At 41.9% G+C, this 23110-nt stretch overlaps 1 protein-coding gene and 1 pseudogene across 2 annotated transcripts in view; both read right to left on the reverse strand.

The window, feature by feature from the left end:
- The window catches only part of KCNH1 (potassium voltage-gated channel subfamily H member 1), a 381772-nt gene that overhangs the window by 124270 nt on the left and 234392 nt on the right, over positions 1-23110 (reverse strand). The window lies entirely within an intron of this gene.
- LOC106003982 lies at positions 8187-8964 on the reverse strand (annotated as a pseudogene).

A 23110-nucleotide genomic window follows, 5' to 3' on the forward strand; every position in this document is an offset into this window, starting at 1 on the left:
AAATCTGGAATAAGATTTCTGTTCATATATGATCCTCTTAGACTCTTTTATATTTGGAAAACTAAAATCTTTCTTTGGGGGAAAATTCTTGATTATTCTGCCATAACAGATCATGTGTTAACTTGTAGATTTGGTGGCTTGATCCTGTTTAGTCACTTGCTTGTGTTTCCAGAAGGATTTCTTGTATTGGTGAAAAGAAAGATGGTTGGAGGGAATATTTTAGTTCTTGATGTACCTTGTTTTAAAACTAGAAATCTGTCCTGTGGCATGCAAAAGAAAGCAAATTATTTTTAAAAGAAAAAATGTTTTTGTTTTGTTTTGTTTTGTTTTTAGAGAGAAAGAGAGCATGAGCAAATGGGGAGGAAGGGTGGGAAGGAGGAGAGGAGAAGAGGAAAGAAAATCTTGGGCTCCACGCCTAGTGCGGAGCCTGATGAGGGGCTCGATCTCATTACCATGGGATCATGACCTGTGCCAAAATCAAGAGTCAGACTCTTAACAGACTGAGCCATCCAGGACCAGGGCAGGGTCGACATGCTTCTTAAACAAACTTTCAACTAGCCCTATTCTTAGCACCCCCTTCATCCTCACTTCTAGTGGCACTATTGCCATAATGCCCGAGTCTGGGGAAGTTCTGCTGCCAATCAAATTACTGTTTAAATCTCCCCTCCATCACCTTGGGGTTCAGCTTTCTTTGGTCTGCCAAGTCAATCACTGCCTTCTAGCTTTCCATTTTGTATTCCTCACCTCTCATGCTCTTTGTCCTAATGCATTAATACTCTAAAAGGACCTTTCTTTTGGTGTTGCTTTAGTGGGGTTTTGGGAAGGATCAGATGCAAATGTGTGTGTTCTGACAGCCATGTTTACTGACAACCATACAGATGGTTTACAAAGGCAATTAGGAATTGCTGGCTCTGGCCCAAGGTGACCCTCCACAAACCTGAAAAAAATAGTTTCCAAATCTTCAAAGCCAAGAACTCAGAGCAATGTAGGTCGTAATCATAAAAAACAGCACAACCTAAAGGTGGGTACCATCACTGCTCAGGCAGAAAAGAAAAATGAAGTCCAACATCAGAGAAACAGCATGCAGAGGCCAGAAGCCAGGGTCTCTCCGACTGCAAGGCCATCCTTCACTGAATCTGACTCCTAAGTTTTAGTGTGTGTCAAAATCACCTGGAGGGCATTTGACACAGTTCTGGGCCCTTGACCCCAGAGTTCCTGATTCCGTAGGTCTTGGGTGGGCCCTAGAGAAAGGATATCTCTAACAAGTTCCCAGGTGATGCTGTTACTGCTGGGAACCTTGAGAAGCATAGTACTATGATCTTCAAGCCTCTTTTATAAATTATGTTTTATTTCAGGCTATGTTGTCAAACTCTATGGACGTAAATGTTGGTTTTGATTTGTTCTTCATGGTCAAGGTCCATTATATATTCACCAACTTCTTTTTTCAGAGTAGTTTAGAAAGATCAAAAGGAGAGTTGCTTTTCTATAAAAAGCTCATTTCCAGGATACAGACTATACTATTCCTCCACCTTTCTCCACTCGCTCCTTCCCCTCTTCAACTCTATTCCCACCCGGGCTATCCTGCCACCCCCAGACCTCATAGATGCCAACAGGAAAAACCAAGGAAGCAGAAGCCCTTTCCAACCCCTGATTTTGAACCAGATAGTGCCTCAAATTCAATATCTATTAAGATTATGGCTTGTTGCTGCTTATTTTTTTTTAAGATTTTATTTATTTATTTGACAGAGAGAGATCACAAGTAGGCAGAGAGGCAGGCAGAGAGAGAGGAGGAAGAAGGCTCCCTGCTGAGCAGAGAGCCCGATGCGGGACTCGATCCCAGGACCCTGAGATCATGACCTGAGCCGAAGGCAGCGGCTTAACCCACTGAGCCACCCAGGCGCCCCTGTTGCTGCCTATTTTAATGAGACTTAATTTCTTCATTTTTTTGAAGAGAAAAAGAAAAAAGACTCTTGTTATATGAATTTCCCCTACAATAAAATCTCCAGCCTTATGATCCTTAATTCCCCATTAGCCGCCATCTGATTAGGATGAACTACTCATTAAGTCATGTGGCTGCACTGGTGGGTTGGTGGTAAAAGTCATTAACACACACAACAATTGGCACTGAGAGCTCAAAGCAGTCCAGAGACAGCCTTTCACTCCCAAGACAATGAGATACAGCAAGTAGAATCTGAAAAACCAGAGAAGGAGTTCAGAAATTGAATCTTCTGCTTTCTAGGTCAAGCACAGCCCAGCACATCCTGAGAAGTGAACTCAATGACTTCTGCACCCCCAGTATTATTGGATAAGGACAGGAAGATGGGGGTCTTCTGAGTTATATCCTGCTGGGTTCAAGTTCTGGCTCGGCCACTTAGAGCTGTGCGGCCAGAGGCAAATTACTTTGCTGCTTTTCCCTCCATTTCTGTCAGTCTGACAAAAGAAATATCACCTGCTCACTTCCCTGTGTTGTTGGGGTAACGAGACGCTGTGTGAAAGTACCCAGAGTACTCAGTTGGAACAAAGAGATCTTCAAAGTTATCATCTCTTTCAGCTGTTGTCCTGGAGTCAAATGTCAGAACACACACATGGGAGGGCATTTCACTAAGACAGCAACCTGGAACACTAGCCAGAACGGGAACTATTATCTTTTAGTTGCACAGACAGACTCAAAAGTTATCACAATAGGAAAGCACTGGTGTCCAGAGAGAGGTCTTCAACCAAGCTCATAACGCAAAAACTGAGGCCTGCAGAGGAATCTCTAAAATCCATAAATACTGAGAATTTTGACACATCAGCTGAAATACTGACCACGTGGTGATTCTGGATGAAGCTACTCATAGATTAGGAATGACTGAAGAATTAGTGGATGCATATAGGAGGGCAGAGAGGGTAGGGAGGAAGGCCTGGGAAACAGACTTAAATCCTGGTCCTATGTCATCTGGCCCACCAGACAGCAGCATATCTCATTTTGTTCATGTAGTATTTTTGGTCTTTGCTGCTGTAACTGCTCGTGCTTATCCTAATGTGATCATGATGAGCGGACGTTAAAAAAGGTTTATATTGGGGCGCCTGGGTGGCTCAGTGGTTAAGCCGCTGCCTTCGGCTCAGGTCATGATCTCAGGGTCCTCGGATCGAGTCCCGCATCGGGCTCTCTGCTCAGCAGGGAGCCTGCTTCCTCCTCTCTCTCTCTCTGCCTGCCTCTCTGCCTACTTGTGATTTCTCTCTGTCAAATAAATAAATAAAATCTTTAAAAAAAAAAAAGGTTTATATTGGTATAGTAACCGGCAACCAACTTTTAAAATCGTATTTCCTGTGTCTTGAAATCCATGGCTATGGATCTATCTCATTTTGGGGGAAGAAATGAGTAGTAACAAGGGGAAGATAAAAAAGTGATTACTGGGTTACTACAGCAGATCAACACAGAGTAGGAGAACTCTGTACTTCGGAGACAAAAAGTTGCAGTTTGGGAACCTGGTTTCACTACCAACCCCAGAACAATTCTTTTTCCTCTTTAAATATCTTCATACAGAACAGAGTATAGAGTTAATAATGACCTTATAGTTTACTTTTTAGTAAGTGAGATAATGTAGATAAAATGCTTTTCACACACAGTACCTGGTACATGATAAAATGCTCAAGAAATATAACAATAATTAACAGCAGTATGTTTAAGGACCATCTCTGGAAACATTTGCTTACTAACTTAATCATCTTAAGTCTCAATTCAACCAACATTAACTGGATACTCAGGCATGTCATGCTCTATCCTGGGAAGCAACATGGTGCGGTGAAAATAACTTGGTCTCTGAGAAGAAAGAACCCTATTGGCCCTGCCACTTTTGGTGGGGGGGGGCACAAAAATTTCTGTCCCCTTCAAGGGTCCTTTCTAGCTGGACTAAGAATCAAATTGACATGAGACAGATTAACAGGAAAAAATCAAATTCGATAGCATACATACAGGGAATCCAGGGAACTTTTTGTCTCCGAAGTACAGAGTTCTACGTGAATTCCGAAGACAGTCAGGTAAAATGAGGTCCATAGGTCATCTTGGACTAACAAGATGGGGGTAGGGGTCTGGGACTTCAGAGGAAAGGAAAGCATTTCACAGGGCAGTAAGAAGAGCAGATATTTGGTAATTAAATGTTTGCCCTCCTACAGATGGGGCACTCAGATAAAATTTATTTCTGCTAATAACCCTTATTCTGAGAAAGACCCTCAACTTAGATTCTTCTATGTAGTTAAGGGAAGGGCAAGAGTTTCTCTTGACCCCACAGAGTGTTGACTGTCAAGAGCTCAAAATAATCTTCATGCCAAAGTGGCTCAGCTTGGGACATCTTGCCCTTGGCCCTACAAATTCAAGTCATAAGAGCCTCAGTTTCCTCATTTATGAGAGAAAGAGCAAAATCTTCATCTCTCAGGATTTCTGTGAAGATTCAATGAACTAACATGACGAATGCCAGCCACAGTGCTGGCATAGGATAGATCCAAAATAAGTCTTAGTTTTCTCTCTTGACCCATCCGGTGTTAACATCCCTCCATTCAACACCCTGAGACTCAGTCCCCCCCCCCTTTTGGCTTTGAGTGGGTTCCTCCTACAGTGATACGTAGGCTTGTGCTTTTCTATAAACAGAAGACTTTCTGGAATGCAGGAATTATGGGGGTCAATTTAGCGACTTCTTCCTCAGCATTCAGCAGGTGCTCAGAAGGTGCTCTTGGCTAACTATTGAAGAGACTGTCCCAATGAGGTGAGTTCCCTCAGGTTCATCGGTACAAGGTTTACAATGTGGGTGGGATTTTTCCGCACCTCACAACCATTTCTCTGACACCAGCTGGTGTCCTACAATTCAACTCCATTCTGAGTCCATCTGTCAAAGGCCGCATCAGATTCCACATCTTTAACTGCCCCCAGTTAAAGATGCCATTTGCAAGTCCAGATGGCTACTTGTACTTCTGATAATGGTTCCCATGAACCCCTCCTTGGGTTCAGTTACTTTGCTAGAGTGGCTCAGAGAACTCAGGAAACCTATTTACTCACTAGATTCCTGGGTGCTTACAAAGCATATTAAAGGATAGGAGTCAATAGCCAGATGAAGAGACACACAGGGCAAGGCCCCAACAAAGGAGTGTCTGTCCTCCTAGAGTCTGGGGCTGGCATGGCACTTGGAAGCATTCTGGTTCACCAACCTGGAAGCTCTCCAAATCCTTTCCTTCTGGGTTCTTATGGAGACTGTAACGTAGGCACGGCTGATTTAATCATTGGCCGTTGGTGAATCAAGTCCATCTTCGTCCCTCTTCCTTCCCAGAAGGTTGGAGGTGGGGGAGGAGAAATGGAGGCAGAGGGCAGGTAAAAGTTCCAACCCTCTAATCATGTGATTGGCTCTTCTGGCAACCAGCCCAGATCCTTAGGTGCTTCCAAAAGTCACCTCATTCATACAAGAGACATATTTATTGCTGTTGACACAGGAAATTCCAAGAGTTTTAGGAACTCTGTGCCAGAAACATGGAGGAAAACCAAATATATATTTACTATTACAAATCATAACATCACACAAAGGCTTCACAATGTGGTGTCAAACCAGGAACATCAGTTGCTTGGGCAGTTAGTTTGTAGACATACAAATTCTCATGCCCCCTCCAAATCTACTGGATCCAAATCTCTGGGGGTGAGACTCAGGAATTTGTATCTCTTCAAACTCTCCAGGGGATTTTGAGGCATCTTCAAGTTTGAGAAATACTGTTTTATACCACATGGATCCCCACAATTTCCTTAATAAGTTTTAAGTGAAATGCTCTATTCCAAGGGAAGAGGATGTTAAAGGGGAAAGAAATACTGGGCCATACTGAGGAGGCAGGATGAGGCCAAGAAGGCAGCAAAACTTACCCCAACAGACAGAAAAATGACAGAGAAACCAGGAGAGAATGAGGGAGTGATCCTACAGGTCAGTGGTACCCTGATGCAGGGGACACTGATAGGAATGACTCTACTCCACTCCGAATGTCCTAATAGCATGGTGTCCTCATTCCTCCCCAAGCTGGAACAGCTATTCCCCTGAGCACAGAAAGTGCCCCCGAAATCAGGGAATATAAAACACTCATACACTGCCTACTTTATAACAAGAAAAGCCTGAAAACTCTCACTTAATATCTTGCTAAGAATAGCTCAAATTCCTTTACCACGCTGAAAACTCTGCTGTGTTGGTGAATGTCACTTAACAAGCAAAATTCTTACAGGGGAGACAGAAGGTTATTTTCAGCCATTTCTCATCTGTCGAATAAAACAACAGCTCCCACGCCACGGTACCCCATTATCCATGCAGTCTGTGCTACCTCATTTCAACCACTGTTTTAATAGCACCACAGATAAAAGCACAGCAATTTCCACAGGCAATTACCTCTGCAAATGAATCAAGAAGGTCAGACACAGGTTGGAAAGGTCTCCAAATAATCTGCTACTTTCACTTATTTTGTGCTTGCTGTGTTCCTGATTGCAAGGAGACAAACACTTAGTTACAGTTATACCTGGCTGAAAAGGTAGACTGGCTTGTGGCTTTCCCAACCCGGGTCTTGCTTGATGTCATAATGAGAGCCCTAAGTTTATATTTTGCCAATATGAGTCATCAAAGAGAATCTAATTAACAAATCCATTAAAAATACATAGTTTTTTTCTAAAACCATTTAAACAGGTATGTTAACCTTAACTGGGCTCATTTTCTGATAGTAGTTATAATTCCTGAAGAAAGCTCAAAATTTGGGTTTTCTTCTACATCTCAAAACAACTACAAAAAAGAAAAGAATTTTTTTTTCAAAAGGCACTAGTATCACCATGGTGAATTAAATTGGAACAGTGCAATGACTGCAAAAAATCTTTTAAAGAAATACCTCTTCCAGTAATAGTTAATAGAAAGAAATTAAAACCACTTTCTCCCCTGATCTGGACACTTCAGCATCTCGTGGTTTTCCTCCGTGAATGACCCGCAGTCTTCGTTTTTCAAAGGCAGTTCTGGAATCACATGGTTGCTAAGAGAGTGCCTCTCTCTACATTGACTCCAAAGTACTAATTACCCTGAAGTATTGTGCCCCACCAGGCTTTCTACTATACAGGCTGCCAAGGACTAGAGAGAATTGGTAACTCTCACACTGGACAGAGATTTCCTTCTTTCATGAGTTTGTGGTTCTCATCCAGACTCTGCTGTCTAATAGCTGTAAGCCGAGTGACTTCACCCCTTTGTGCTCAGGAGGCCCAAATACTTGTTGAAAAAGGGAATAAGAACAGTAATAATCACAACTGGATTGTATACAGCTTTTAGGGTGTACAAATCACTGTCCCAATCATTTTGCATACATGATTTATCTTCATGATAGATACTATTATTATCTTCCTTCTACTGATGCATCTGAGTTAAGAATGTTTAAGTGATGTGCACAAAGTCACACAGCTTAAATGACAGATGGGGGATTTACACACTGGCAGGCCGACTTGGGAACCTGTTCCAGCACAGCACCAGACACCGCTCTTAAGCCCAAGTCTGCTGTGGGCCAGCTACTGCTCCCAGACCTCAAATACACCGACTTGTCTAAATCTCTTAACAGCCCTAGGAGGAAGGAGCTATTGGAAGCCTTATTTGTAGATAGGCCATAGAGAGGTTAAGTAACTTGGCTAAGGTCACACAGCTAGTAAATATAGCGCTGGATTCAAACTCATCCCATGCCTTGACATTTATACCAGGGTTTCTCAGCCTCAGCCCCATTGATATTTTGGGCCAACTCATTGCTTGCTGCAGGAAACTATTTTTTTTATGCTAAAATTTTATTTACAGGCCTTCTTTGTTGTACAGAAAATAAAAATGCTGTTATAGTCTTGATGTAACTAGTAGGCACTGATGGCTGACTCACTGACCATGATGACCCCTGCTCAGCAAGTCTTATAGGAGAACCTAACAGGACGTGCAGTTTTGTTGGGGTGCTATCCCCATGCTGATGGTGGATTTTGAAGACAGACCAAATGGAGGAAGGCACAATGTCACAGGAACTATTCTTTGGCTCTTTGGGTGGGTGGGGTCCTGTGGTTGGTATTACCGATACCCTTTATTACTATTATTACCTGTATAACTATTACTATTTAAACTGCTACCTGTGAGCAGTCCAGCCAATATGGAGCAGTTCTATTTTTGCAGGTCATTTTGGTCTTAATTATCTTCTCCTTCATTATCAATTTTTCTTTTCCTCTCTTACCTTCCCACTTTCTTTTCTTCCTCCTCATCCCCTTCTCTTCCTCACCTTCTCCATCATGTCCAAATCCTTCTTCCTCCCCACTTACTTCACCTTCGTCGCTCGCCCGCCCCCCCCATTTACACCTTCTTCTTCCTTTCCATCTTCATGGTTATCAAACTCCTCCTCCTCCTCACCGTCCTCATCCTCCGCGTGTTCTCCTTAGCAGGGCTCTTCTTCATGCTCACCATTCACCTGGGCATCTGAACGAGGGGCTTCTTGATTCTCTCGGTCCTAGCCAGGGCAAGATGGTCCTTCCTCGTCATTCAGACTAGTAACCCCACAGTTAAACAGGTTCGGGGTTTTCAGACATTCTCACTTTTTCAAAGGTTCCAAGGTGCTGATATTTTGCAGTAGAATGCGCTGACGTTCCGATGGGTGAGATTTGAAAGGTTTTCTCCTAACACGTCCAGACCTCCAAAGATGCTACTGTCACTGAGCTCAAGCTTTTTCAATTTAGGTAGCTGGGGGTGATGTGAAACTGAAATCAAGCTGCATTTATGAAACTGAGCAACTCTAAGTTCACAAATTCAGTGTTGAGCCCGCAATGTTCCCATTATTTGATCTGCAGTTGTCTGGACAAGTTTTCCAGCAGCTTAGGGTGTCAGACGCCTCGGCTCCAGGTTCCTCTCCACATCCATGCTTCCCTCTTCCCCACTCTTCAAACTTCACTTTCTGCTGAAGGGCGGAGGGGTGACAGGCATCTGTACCTGCACGGGGAGGGCCCTCGAACAGTCCCCAGCGGCAGGCAACTGAGCGGAGCCCCTGAGCTACATGACTCCCCAGAGCAGAGGGAATCCGAGGACGGAAGGGGGCTGCAGCGCCGCGCTGGTCTCACTACCGCCGCCTCCGGCCGCGGGCCGCATTGCGCTGGGATGTCTAGGGCAGCTCTGCGGGACTTGGCTGGCTGCTGCCTTCCCTTCAATAAAACCTGCCCAATGAGGAAGTAGGACAAGAAAAAGGACTGCATGGGATCTAAAATCCCTCTAATCTTCAAGAAAGTACTATGATTATGCATTATGATTATGAAATTAGATAGAGAAACTGAGGTGGATGATCATATACCAGGTCTATTCATGATGACAAAAACTTGGCCCTTCTCACCTTCCCAGAGACACAAAGACAAATTTCAGCCTAATGGTGATGTCCATAATTGACTTTAAGGACTTCTCATAAACCCAGATACCTGTCTCCTGCAAAGATTTTGATCAGGTGAGATAACTTTCCTGTCATAACCCACACCATGAGTCTCTCTCTGCTGCTTTCCTTCCACTAAATCGGACACATCACAGCAGTGAGAGCTCTGGAGTCACACTGACGGAAGGGCTAAATAGTAACTCTGCTACTTACTTGCTGTGTGACTTTGGGCAAAGCACTTGATCCCTCTGAGCTCCATTTTCCCCATCTGTACAAAGAGGGGATAATACCATGCTTGGTGAGGATTAAACATGATGACATAGATGAAGTGCTCTACACAGTACATGCTCAACACATGTCAGTTGTTGCTATATTAGTTTTATTCAAGATCCAACTCAAAACAACACATAACTCTTCCAAAAGCCTCCCAGAACCATCACATCTAACTACCCCCCACTTCTGCTCCTCACTGTGACTCCTGTGTGAAACCAACAATCCTCAGATGGGTCCTGCCTGCCTGGAACCATCATGTCCACGTGTCTCAATCAGGGGGTGTATTAGAATCATCGAAATAGCTTTTTTTAAAAAAAATTATATTCTCCTCGGTTTACTTAGACTTAGGGGTGATGTGGGGTGAGAAGACGGTGAGCAAGTAGATTTTTAAAAATTCCCTATGATTCTTAAAGGCACCATTATCTCATCCCCATCTGTGAGCCTCTAAATTATCCGCAAGTAACCACTGGATGCCTTGTTTTAAAAAAGTCTGGTTATGTTCAACTATTCTAAAAATGTTTAAGGAAAAGAATATGATGCCTTTAGGAAACAGATTATAAAAGAAAAGTTAGCTGAAAACACTTAATGCTAACTGGGTACTTATAATTTAAAAAAATAAAAGAGAGGGTGTAGTTAATTGAAGAAACTAGTAACTTTTGAACTTTTTACTAGTTAAGAAGAAATAATCATAGGCTAGGTTCAGATTTTACAGAGATCAGGAAAAAATTTGCAGCCTTGACTTTTCTTTTTCTCTTTTCTCACTTGAAAGAAGAAAGATTAAGAAATAGTATGTAGAGAAAAAGATAAATTTAGTCATTGAAATTAGCAAGGTCAATATTTTTCATGAAGAGAGATGCCTAAGGGGGGCTGGCCAAATGTCAGGAGGAGGAAACAGAGCCTTTACCAGGGTTTTGAACAGCCAAGACTTGAGTGTCTGCCATGACACTTTGGACAAGCCAAAGGCCCTGGGCTTCCTGCCCTGAAACACTAGGGCTACAAGATAGTCAAGGTTACCCTGAGGGGAGAGAGAAAAATAAAAAGTAAGCTAAGCAGAGGTGGATGCATTGAGTTTAGGGAGGAGAAAAACCAATATTCAACTTGTATCGATAACATATATACATATCTTGATAAATTCATCTAAAAAATAGCAATCAGAAATTATTAGATTCTATTCTTCTGTTGACAGTATTGTTAACAGAAAAGGCCCAAGTGATCAATTCCTGCAGATTTCTGATTCAGTTTCACCACACTATTACCACTGAACAGTAGAGTTCATGGTAGCTATCAGGGACTGTAAGAACAGTGCTCATAAAAACATAATCAGACTTGAGATAAGCAGAAAAAACATCCCCAGAGAATTCTCCTGGAGAGTCCACACTGAGGATAGAAGGAAGTATGTGGGAAGGTGTCCCAGACAATATAAATAACATCTCCAAAGGTGCAGAAGGCAGGGATGAGGATGATGTGGTCTAGGGGAAAGGTGAGGTTATTTAGCTGTGATATTAAGTACATGGACATAAAGTCTGCGTTTAACTGATGCCATTTGGGGAAGTGAACAAAGAAAGCCCTCCTGCACAAGAAGATGCCAGAACTTAGTCTTAAATTATTCTGGTAAATGAGGGAATGAGAGTAAATGGAAAAATCTGGGCAAAGGTAATGATTGAATGGTTGAGAGAACAAGTCTTGTCTGAGGAACTGCAAGTCTCTCAGCATAGCTAGCTGGTTCCTATAATTCAAGGTTAGTGGTGGGATGACCCTACGAGAGGAAGTTGGCATGTGACAAGACCCATATCATGAAAGGCATTCTTAGGTTTTATTCTATAGGCAGTGGAGCTCCTTATTTTCTCCACCCCTCAGGCCAGCACAAACATAGCAACTTCAATTATCCAAGATGCAGAATTTGCTCTGCTCACAGGTTCCAGGAGAAGGGTCAGAGCAGCCCACCAACTGGGTTGCTCATTCTGAGAGCTGGTTGAAGGCCAAGGGAGACACCAATCATCTCAACATTTATGAGTGATCCCACTGTACCACCATACCTTTCAAACTGCTAATTTGGTCTGCCAAGATGGGGCACCATATTAATACAATACCTCTGATACAAAATGTTGGCTAGCAAAAGTCCTCAAATTGCCATAGTTTCTGTAGCTTTGAAATAGTTTCCAACTTAATTCAGCACAGAGGGAGGGGTTTCAGAAAGATGTTTGCACTGAGTGAGGTCTACAGTCTACACATGTAAGTGGAAGACCAGAAATAGACTCTCATCCAGTATATACACAGGGTCAGAGATGCTGAGTCTGTGACAGCCCTCTATTTCCCTTCTAAAGCTTAGATTTCAGCTCCACTCCAAGAAGCTTTTCTGAGCCAACCAAGCCTCTGGATGCCTCCCCAAACCTAAAAGGAGGGAGGCAGAGCCCCTGAGAAGTGCCAGGCTTGGTTGGCCCTGGGAAGGTCACTGTGACATTGCCATCAACAGGAGGAGGAAAAAGGAAGTTCTGAGGGGCCAACAGTTATAGAAAGAGCAGATAAATAGCCTCTACTCTGCCCTGAGAGGCATGATTGAAACCTGAGATGCTCCCCAGTGGGGCTCTCTGGGGTTCTCTGGGGGAGAAAACAGGACAGCCTCTGAGGGGAAGGAGTATTTTACCTCTGACATTTAGAAGTGCCAGCATAGATATTTTAGTATCAACTAATTTCACCTACATTCTCCACTAACAATACATTATTAGCATGGACCACTCCCTCCCCCTTCTTGCACTCGCGTCGGTCCTGCTCCTCCCTGGTCTCTGGTGACAGCAGAGGGGCTGGGGTGTCAGAATGATAAAAGTGAGCTCCATTTGGCACATGCTTGTTTAAGCAGCAGTGGTATATGCTCTGCTTGCGGAGGAACTACTGGTCACATGCCCTCTTTGGAACCAAAAAGAGTTCAGCTCTTAATGCGGAAATGAATGGGTTTTCAGATAATCACCTCAGTCTAATGGCCAAACTTGATCTCTTTATTGATTCATTTTTTCCACAAACATCTACCAAGCATGTCTCTTGTGTTAGGCATGGTGCTAGTGCTGAGGTACAATGTCTGATGAGACCAACGTCTATATGCATGGACAAATGAGACATGGTGTGGTCAGGTACAATCTAGATATGGGGGTAGGGATGGGAAGGTTGTGCAGCATGCCCTGAGAACACTTTTGAAGGATAAACAGAGTTGGGGGTGTGGCAATGGAGTGGGAAAGGAAGACTCCCAAGCCAAAGCAACTGACCCAGCCCTGGGGCATGGGGTATGTATGGGGGGGAGGGGCAATGCATTATTGATGAAATGAATTTTCCTTTCCAGAATAATCCAGTGATTTCTTGGACACTGGGGCCTCTTCTTTCCATGAGCGGCTCCCAGCCCCGCCTGGTTCTATGGGTGGTACCCATAGTAACGTTTGACCCTCTCAGGAACGATGGTAATGGGAGAATGGGCACCAGGCAGTCACTTACTTGAGGAGAACGAAATTATTCTGTAACTAGTCATACCCATGAAGAGCACTCTGAGTGAAAAGGAGGGGAAAAAAACAAAAAGATAAAAACAAAAACAAAAACCAACCCAACTTTGAAAGCTCACAGGCCAGCAAAATTTTCCACAAAAGGGACTCGATCCCTGGTTGTGCATAAAACTGTTCCTGAAGTGACTAGTATGCCCAAGTGGCTTCCTGAGGTTGAAGACTTCCACCAAAAGAGCACCAACGGAATACAGCTTAAATGTGTTCCCCTAAGGACCGTGTCACATCAAGAAAAGGCCCAAATATGACATGCGCTCTCTCCACATTTTTCTTACAACACATCTTAATCCAGAATTGTCTTTTTCTTGTTTAAAAGCCTTCCAACACTCTCCTTACTGGAGAACAGAGTCCAAACACCTCAGTAAAAAATAGCTAACATTTATTGAGTGCTTTCTTTATGCCAAGTACTAGCTCAAGAATTTTACAGAGTTTATTTCATTGAATCCTAGCAGACCTAGGTAACAGGCACACTTCAATCCCTATTTTAAATATCTGAGCTCTTCTGGTGCGTGACGAGTTATGGAATGAGTTCATTAAGCTATGAAGATCTTCCACAAGTCAACACTTTCCATCAAAGAATACCAAAAACCGTATTCATTAATATCCCTGTCAGTTGCACCATACAGTCTTTAATATTAGAAACTGTCACATTTGTGATGGCCATTACTGGTTTGCCATAATTCTAATTTTTGCTGGAAAGCTTGAATTTCCTAATTGGCAGCAAATACTATTAGTCGTTTTCCTTGATGTGATGGGCTCACCCCACTGATTTTCATGAAAATGTCTGCCAAATACCCAAGCCTGAAAAGCCATGCTTTGTGTGTCATTTTTTCTTTCGAGTAAAAATGGTGGTGAAACCAGTGAGAAAGGAGACCCTATTTCAGCTTGGAATCCAACTGCACAAATACTTTTTGTTGGAACAACCATATTTCAATATGCAGAGGTGTTTTATGTATGCTTCCTGTTCTGTCACACAGAATATTAAAATATATACTCAAGGGATAAATTTACCAAATTTAACTATTCTTATCACTTCATCAGGGGCATTTTTCAGTAAAATTGGATTTTTTTTTTTTTTTACAAGTGCCTGAAAGTGAAGAATAAAATGACAACTAATACAGTTTGGGACAACAATACTTTGGGACAGCCTGGATTCCTGCTGAGATGTGGTTATTTACACACCATTGCTTTTGTACCATCAGTGCATATTATAAACACAGTGGAACAGGCAAATAATGTCTTTGCATTATTATGTAACTACTTATAGCCTTGCAACCTCCTTGAGAAGGTCTTGGGAAGCCCCATAAGGTTCTTTGGGAACCAAAGATCCTGCTTTGAGAACTGTTGCCCTTTACACACCTCTTTAGAGTCAATTTGAAGGTTACTTCCCTGAAGAATCTTACCACTTCCCCTCCTTCTGAGCTACTACTGTAATTTGCACAAACATCTGGCATAGTACTTACAGCATTTTATGAGGCATAGTTAATTACATCGTCTTTCTCCCTACAACTGTAAGTTTCTCTAGGCAGAAACTATGTCTTATTTATCTCTGAATACCAAGGCCTTAACAGTGCCAAGCACATAGTAATTGCTTGATAAATGCTGTTCAGTGAATGAAGAGCTTTTACAGTAGATTGTGTTTTCTAAAGATGGTTATGACACTATGTTCCATCACACTTACTCTTCTATATTCTTGCCACATAGTCATCCATAGGTTTGTTCCCTCCCCTTTAACCTGGTTGGCTTTTGTGACTGCACCAACCTTTGGAGCACAGTAGAAAAGATGTCATGTGACTTTTAAGGCTAGGTCTTTAAAGGGCCATGCATTTCTGCCTTCATATCTGGGGACAGTCCCACTTGGAACACAGCCATTATGAGGAAAAATTCCAAACAGTCCTGGAGAGGCCTACATGGAAAGCAAACTGGGTCCCTGGCTCAAAGCCAAAGCTGGGCTCCTAGCCTCCATCCAGGAAACCAATTTGCTACCCATGTGAGTGAACCTTCCTAAAAAAGGATCATCCAGTGTTCAGTGGAGCTGAGCCTACCGACCACATGTGAGACAGAAATGAGCCACCATGATGAACAACTGACCAGCTACAGATTTTTGAGCTAAATTAAAAAAAAAAAAAAGCCACTACTTTAAATCACTACATTTTGGGGTAATCTGTTATTTTTTTAAACAATTTTATTTATTTATTTTACAGAGAGAGAGGGAACACAAGCAGGGGGAGAGGGAGACAAAGAAGCAGGCTTCCTGCTGAGTGGGAAGCCTGGTGTGGGGCTTGATCCCAGGACCCTGGGATCATGACCTTAGCCGAAGGCAGACCCTTAACGACTAAGCCACCCAGGTGCTCCTGGGGTAATCCGTTATGCAGCAACAGATATCCCATACACCTGGTATGTGAATTATCTTCCTTACCAAACTGTCAGGTCAGAGAAGACAGTAACTATGACATACTTATTCCAGTATTCCCTCCCACATCTAGCACAGGGCTGTACACATTGTAAGGTTCAAAATGTATGTATTGACCTGAAGTCAGCACTTGTTTCAGTCTAATCATGGATCCTATGCAGGATACGGTTAGATTATTACCATACCTGTTAGGAAATGACATGAAACCCTAGTCTTCCTATTCCCCCCCCACCCATGCATTAGACTACAGAAGGATTTTAAACAGGCATTACCAGACCAATGTCTTCCTACCTACCTCCTGGCCAGCTCAGATGAGAAGTATGAGGTAGCCAGTTGGGAAGTCAGATGAGGGAGGCCAGAGAAGACAAGGCAGATGGAGACAATGTTGGCATGTATTTACTTTTATAACTTGCTATTTTTGTGATTGGTTCCATTTGTAAGCAAACTTGTTTATTTGTGGCTTAACACTATAAGTTAAATTAAGAAAGCAAAAACTGTAGTATATATTTTTAGCTCTAATTTAAAACTGTAAGAGCAATTTCACGGGACTTGTTTAAGACAAGATGTACTTCAACTGAGCCCATCGGTAGAAGTGAACTGGATAATGGCAGTGGAAATGATTCCAAAGAAATGGAGACCAAGGAGTTCATGCTAGTTTTATTTGGAAGTACCATTCCTCATCTACTAAGTTTGGGTTTGTAGACATGTTTAAGGGTGGCATGCTAAACCCAAAAGTGTCTTATTGACAGAGATGTTCTCCAAAACTTCTTGGGCAACATTTACTTACACAAGGTTAAAAAAAAAATGCTCAAAACCAAAAGAATTTTTTGAAATGAGAGGATTGCATTAGAAAGCCACAGAAGCAAAGGTTCAAAATTTTACCTATTAACGCTTTGCAGGCTTCTAATAAAATAGCACTTTGGGTTGCTAAGGCACACACACACACACACACACACACACACACTCTCTCTCTCTCTCTCTCTCTCTCTCTTTCTCTCTCAATAAAATCTGCAGCAGAAGTATTTGCTTAGAAATGTTGGGTGAATCTGTGGCAAAGAAGATAGCTCCAGAGCCTCTTTCAGATATCAGAGTAACTCAGCAGGCTAAAGATCAACTCTTTTTTTTTTTTTTAAAGATTTTATGTATTTATTTGACAGAGAAAGATCACAAGTAAGCAGAGAGGCAAGCAGAGAGAGAGGAAGGGAAGCAGGATCCCTGCCAAGCAGAGAGCCCGATGCGGGACTCGATCCCAGGACCCTGAGATCATGACCTGAGCCGAAGGCAGCGGCGTGACCCACGAGCCACCCAGGCGCCCTAGAGATCAACTCTTAAACCAAATAAAGCAAGCAGAGGATCTCTCATTGCAACTTGACAAATGCACCAATACCACTAAGACGGCAATCTTTCAGTACATATATGATTCGAACGTGATGGTGATATGAAGGAAGAATCCCTTTTTTCCCATGCTCATTGCCAAAAGAGATAATTAGCTCTCAAATGTATAAAGAATTACATTGTCAACAGATGGGGCTTGGAGTTTAAGTTTTGTGTAGAGGATGTTCTGATGGCACAGCTGCAGAGATGAGAAAACATTCTGGAATTACACAGATTAATAAACTTGCACCAGAATGTAAATTAACTCATTGCTGCCTTTGTTGAGAAAGACTTGCTTCAAAAGGAAGTCAGCTAAATGAAACACTGTATTTAGTGATACAGTAAATATTGTAAATTCATTAAGGTAAATGAATTAAATTCATGCTTACTCTGTATAAATGGTTGAGAAGGAAGCCAATAATAAACAACAGTATTACAGGTTGACATTTGATGGTTATCAAGAGGAAGAGTACTGTCAAGAATGTCTTAAGTACAGGAGAAATTCTTAGTGTTTTGCCAGCTTCGTCCCAACTTTACAAAGATGTAAATTAGACATCCAAACTTGTTTCTTTGTCTGTCCTTGTTATTTCAATGATCCTAATACTTCTATGTAAAGGAGGAACATTTTTTTCAATGACAGAGAGGACTGAAGACCAAAACAAAAGCTAGACACTTAAAAGAACAGCCTCCACAGCTTCCAGATTTAACAAGTATCACTGAAGGAGGTGATGATGTTGATTTAACATATCTGAAAAAAGTTATCACCAAATATTTTCTGAATTTGAGAAAATGTTTTGAATTTTTTTTAAGCTTATGCATAGACCATCCTATGGATTCACTTTTTTTCATCAAAAGATAATTTAAATTTAATTAACATTTTTGGAACTGGCTACTGATGAAGGACTGAAGATGAATTTGGAAACACACCACCACTTGCTTCATTTTAGATAAAAATTATAAATGAATATTCTGAGCGAGGCTAAATTAGCTGGATTCTCTTTTTTTATTAAGATTTTATTTATTTATTTGACAGACAGATCACAAGTAGGCAGAGAGGCAGGCAGAGAGAGAGGAGGAAGCAGGCTCCCCACTGAGCAGAGAGCCCGATGCGGGGCTCGATCCCAGGACCCCGAGATCATGACCTGAGCTGAAGGCAGAGGCTTTAACCCACTGAGCCACCCAGGCGCCCCCCCCCTTTTTTTTATTCTTGTACATATTATATCAAACCACCCAGAGAACCTGTATCTATCAGGAGAAATGTATCCTGTATCTATCAGGAGAAATGCAGGGGCAGATCCTAAATGACCTTGAGTGCCCTTCATAACATACCTAGGAACATAAGCCACATATACTTCCACAAAGGCCTTCCTTTCTTATCTCTAGACCCTGTAGGAGACTGTTCTATTCCTTCATGCTGGGAGCAGCTTTATTCCACTCTTGAGTAATAACAATTCTTGTTCATTGTTATTCAGAAAGTTATTGCAAATCATTTCTGAAAGCCTCTGCTCTTGAACAAAGGGGTTTAGCTGAGGAAGGCTCAGAGGATTAGCTGTCGCTGTCCTAAAAGATGTGGGCTCTACCTGGGAGTGGACCTCTTCAGATTTTTGACATGGATGAGTGGTTCCCAAAACCACATATCAGAAAGGACCATCTCCTTACCAACAACCTACTTTAATTCCACATGCTTTTGTTGAATGCCTAAACCATGGCTTTGTGTCCTTGATGTACTCAGTTTGGGCTTCATCATCTATCCCCCAAGAACAGCATTTTTGTCAATCCAACCTAGACTCGATAAATTAGCCAGCAAGAAGCAAGCTCATCTACACATGGTGTTCATTCAAAGTGTGCATATAGGCATTTAATAGAAGGAATTGCCTTTTCACTTGTGACTCTAACTATGACTGTGGAACGACAAAGTACAAGTGTAATAGGAATTTTCTGTATCAATCACCAGTGCGTGCATGTCAAATAAAAAATGTGCACAGTCTTTGTAATTCTTTCCTTTTTATGATTGAGTATGTTTACTGAAATAAAAGTTTATGTCTATTAAGTCTAATTTAAAACTTGGGATTTGTACTTTATTTACCTATTTAAGATTTAATTTTTCTGCATTTAAATTATTCTCTTTTGACAGAAGTGTTATTGTGAGATGGACTGGATATTTTGAGAAATCAAAAACTAGCTCTTTGCCACAGACAGCTTGAGAACTAAGCTAGCGGACTGACAAGAGTGCATATGCTACTATTTTTATTTTTGATTTGTGGAGATTCTCCAACCCCATTATCAGTAGATGTGCTCTGAGCTGTTTTCCACTTGCAGTAAAGGGTTTCTGGGGAGCAACCTCTACCTGTTCCCCTACACCCATCTCCCTATGCTCGTGACATCACAAGGCGGCTCCCCATGAAGTTAGTAAACGCTGTCCACAAAGAATAAAGTGAAAATAATAAAGATGCAACCTCACATCAGTGCAACTCATTTTAGACAATAAAACCAACCAGAAGAGAGTCCATTGAAAAGGTCAGACAATGTAGGCGTCATGGGATCTTATGCCTCAAGGGAAGAAGGACTTGAAGATTATTGTTTTTTTTTCTTCTCCTTCCTTTGAAAGGGAGCACCGAAAAGAAGAGAGCTGACAGCCATGAGTTCAGGATTGCAGGAGTTCAGTCGAGAATATCTAAGAAGTATTTTTCCTCTCAACATGAAATTATAATGCAGCAATTCTATAGTCACTCTGAATACACGCAAACTAAAATGACTTATGCTCTGAATGTTCCATTTCCAACTGACGATGTGCAGAAAGCAGCATTGTAAAATGTGCCTTTGTGTGCAGAGCCCGGCGAGCAATGACCTCTCCCTCCTGACCACGCTGTGCAGGCACAGAGCTTAGGCAGCCCCTCTGCCAAGTCAGCCCGGGACCTGCAGAGTTGGCACGTGGCAACTCAGAGTCTGGTGGGAAACACATTCACCATCAAAAAGTGAGTCTCTTAAAACTGGAGGGAACATAAATTCAACCTTCTTCCATTTTATAAATGCAATTCCAACCTTTTAGAGATATCAGTTTGCAAAACCCTTCATGACGACATAATCTCTTCTTAAACGTGTAATTTTATCCTGCAACAAACATTCCCAAGTACTACTACTCCCCCAAGGGCTTGGGTGGAGAATCAGGAAGATCAAAGATGAGTATGACAGTCTCTATGCTAACGGCACTTTTGCTATAAAATAAACTAGTCATTACTTCAGTATCTTCTATTTGCACGTTACGGCTCACATCTGAATATCTCAACTGAAATAGGCAGGGAAGAATTATTGCCATTCTCCCAAAGAGGAACTGGAAAATAGAACTTGTTAAAATTATCTCCTTATATTCATACCACAAGGGTATGATCCAGAACACAGTGATGGCTAAGAGCATGGCTTGGGGATCAGATGTATCTGTGTTAATAAATCAGCTCCAGTGGTCAGCACCTTAGCTGATTATTTTAGACATATGAGCCCACTTCATTTTCTTATCTATAAAATGGAGATATGTAACACCTACCTGAATAGGCTATTGGAGGATTTACTGAAAGTGTTTGTGAAGATGGGAGTTCAGTAAGCGATGGTAGCTATCATTACTATCATTATTTCATCAAGAGAACTATAGAATGTGGAGAAAGAAACAAGCACTCACCATGTAATACAAGGAGAAATAGGCAAAGGATGTAACATAATAAAACAAAAGCAACAGATGAGGCACTGATAAGGACTGCATCTTCAATGTTTCCATAGTAACATCTAGATCTCATAGCACTTAAGGAATACACTATCATTGTCAGAGTCTCTGGCTACCACACACCTACCCCTCTTGCCAGTAGATTATGAAGTCTAGGTAAGTTTTACTATTTTGCCAAATCCTTATTTACTATACAAGTACTGACAGATCACAGAGTCAGGGAATGAACACCCCGAGGACATAGCCATGGTGCTCGCCCTTGGGGACCTGCCATGAAGCAGGCACTCAACAAAGCATGCTGACTTAAAGTAGGTTGTTGATGCTTAGATTGTCCTTTCTGGGACTTTCCAGTTACCTTTCTTCTGTTGATTTCTGATTTAATTTCACTGTGCTCTGACAGTAGACACTGAACGATTTCTATTCTTTTAAATTTGTTTAGGTGGCCCAGAATGTGGTCTATCTTGGTGAATATTCCATGTGAGCTTGAGAAGACTGTATTCTGCTGTTGCTGGATGAAATAGTCTACAGATGTCAATTATATCCAGTTGACTGATGGTAATGTTGTGTTCAACTTTGTCTTTACTGATTTTCTGCCTGCTAGATCTGTCTATTTTTGATAGAGGGGTGTTGAATTTGCCAATTATGATAGTGGATTCATCTCCTTCTCCTTGCTGTTCTATCAGATTTTGCCTCATATAGTGTTGTGGGGTTTTAAAGATGTTATTTATTTATTTATTAATTTGAGGAAGGTGGGGGCAGAGGGAGAGGTACAAGTGACTCTACTGAGCATGGAGCCCGACTCGGAGCTTGATCTTATGATCCAATCCAAATCTAAGAGTTAGACACTCAACAGACTGAACCACCCAGGTATCCCAGCCTCCTATAGTTTGATGCTCTGTTGTTAGACACATACATATTAAGGTCGTTATATCTTCTTGGAAAATTGACCTCTTTATCATTATTGTAATGCCCAAGACTGTCCTTTCTAGATAGGGGCTTTGAAAACTGCTCATCTCTGTCAAAGATCCCTGGGGCTCTCCTCCCAGGTAGGGTCCCCCTCTTTGAGCACAGTGGCAGTTAATCCTCTTAGATATCCTCAGCTAAACCCATTATTCAAGAGCAGACCCTTTCACCTGTGCTTTGTAATGACTTTCTGAATAACAATGAATGGAATAACACTACTCTCAGGATGAAGGAAAAGAACATTCTCCTACAGGGTCTGGAGGTGGGAAAAGAAGGCCATCATGGAAGTGTGTATACTTTATGTAACTAGGCATGTTTTGAAAAATGTTCAAGGTCATTTAGGATCTGGCCCCTGCATTTCTCCTTAGGGTGGAAGAACTGAAACACAGGGCTCTCTGGGGAGTCTGATTCTATAAGAACCCTAGTCTAAGAAGAGATGAGCTTTAAGTAGAGGGAAGCTGGGAAGGAAAAACAATTCAGCTCTGGCAGCAAACTGCAGTTCCTACTCAGGAAAACAAAAGGCCTATAATTAACTAGACCCATAGTCCTCCGAAGACATTCAGTGGATAACTTTGTTACCCCACCAAACATGTCCCAGTGTTAAACTTTTCCTGATATATAGTACTTTCCTACAGTGAGTTCTGGTAAGAAATATCTCTTTCTTATAAAATTCCTAGGGCTATTGCAATGCTCTTTATGGATTGGTACCCTAAGTGGTTTCATATAACCATTAATGTTGTCCCCCTAAAATCTGTTTTCAACAGAGCAGCAAGACTGACCTTCTAAAACTTAAGTCAGATCATATTCCTACAACTCTCCATCTTACTCAGACTAAAAGCCAAAGTCCTTATGATGACCCAGAGATCCTGATGATGACATTCTGTCAGTCCCTTCCCATCTCTCCAACCTCATTTCTCCACTCCGGCATCCTTGCTGTTTCCCAAAGACATTGTCCTGCCCTAGGGCCTTTGCAAGGGCTCTTACCCACACAGGAAGGCTCTTTACCAAAATAACTGCTTTGTAAACTCTCTTTCTTTAAAGTCTTTGCTCAATGGTACTTCTTCCAAAAGGTTTCTTGAAGAGGGTGCAACATTGCGACCCATGCCTAATGCCTCCCTTTGGTGCTTCCAACTTTCCTTACCAAACTCTATGATCCCCTACTCCCACAGCAGTCACCACCTTCTAACAAACACATAAAATTATTTGGTTTATCAATAAAACACTCATGTGGCCTTTACCATGTGTCAAGGGTTGTTCTAAGCTCTTTAGAAATAACAAATTAATTACTATCATTTCGTATGTATTGAATATTTTCTGACATATCAGTTCCATAAGGACAGGAATGTTTGTTTTATCCACTAATATATCTTCGGTGTCTGGAAAAGTGCCTACCACATCATGGCTACTATCTATTTGTTAATAAAT

Source organism: Mustela putorius, unplaced genomic scaffold (genome assembly GCF_011764305.1).
Source record: "Mustela putorius furo isolate JIRA1106 unplaced genomic scaffold, ASM1176430v1.1 tig00001012_pilon_pilon_pilon, whole genome shotgun sequence".
Classification (NCBI taxonomy): domain Eukaryota; kingdom Metazoa; phylum Chordata; class Mammalia; order Carnivora; family Mustelidae; genus Mustela; species Mustela putorius.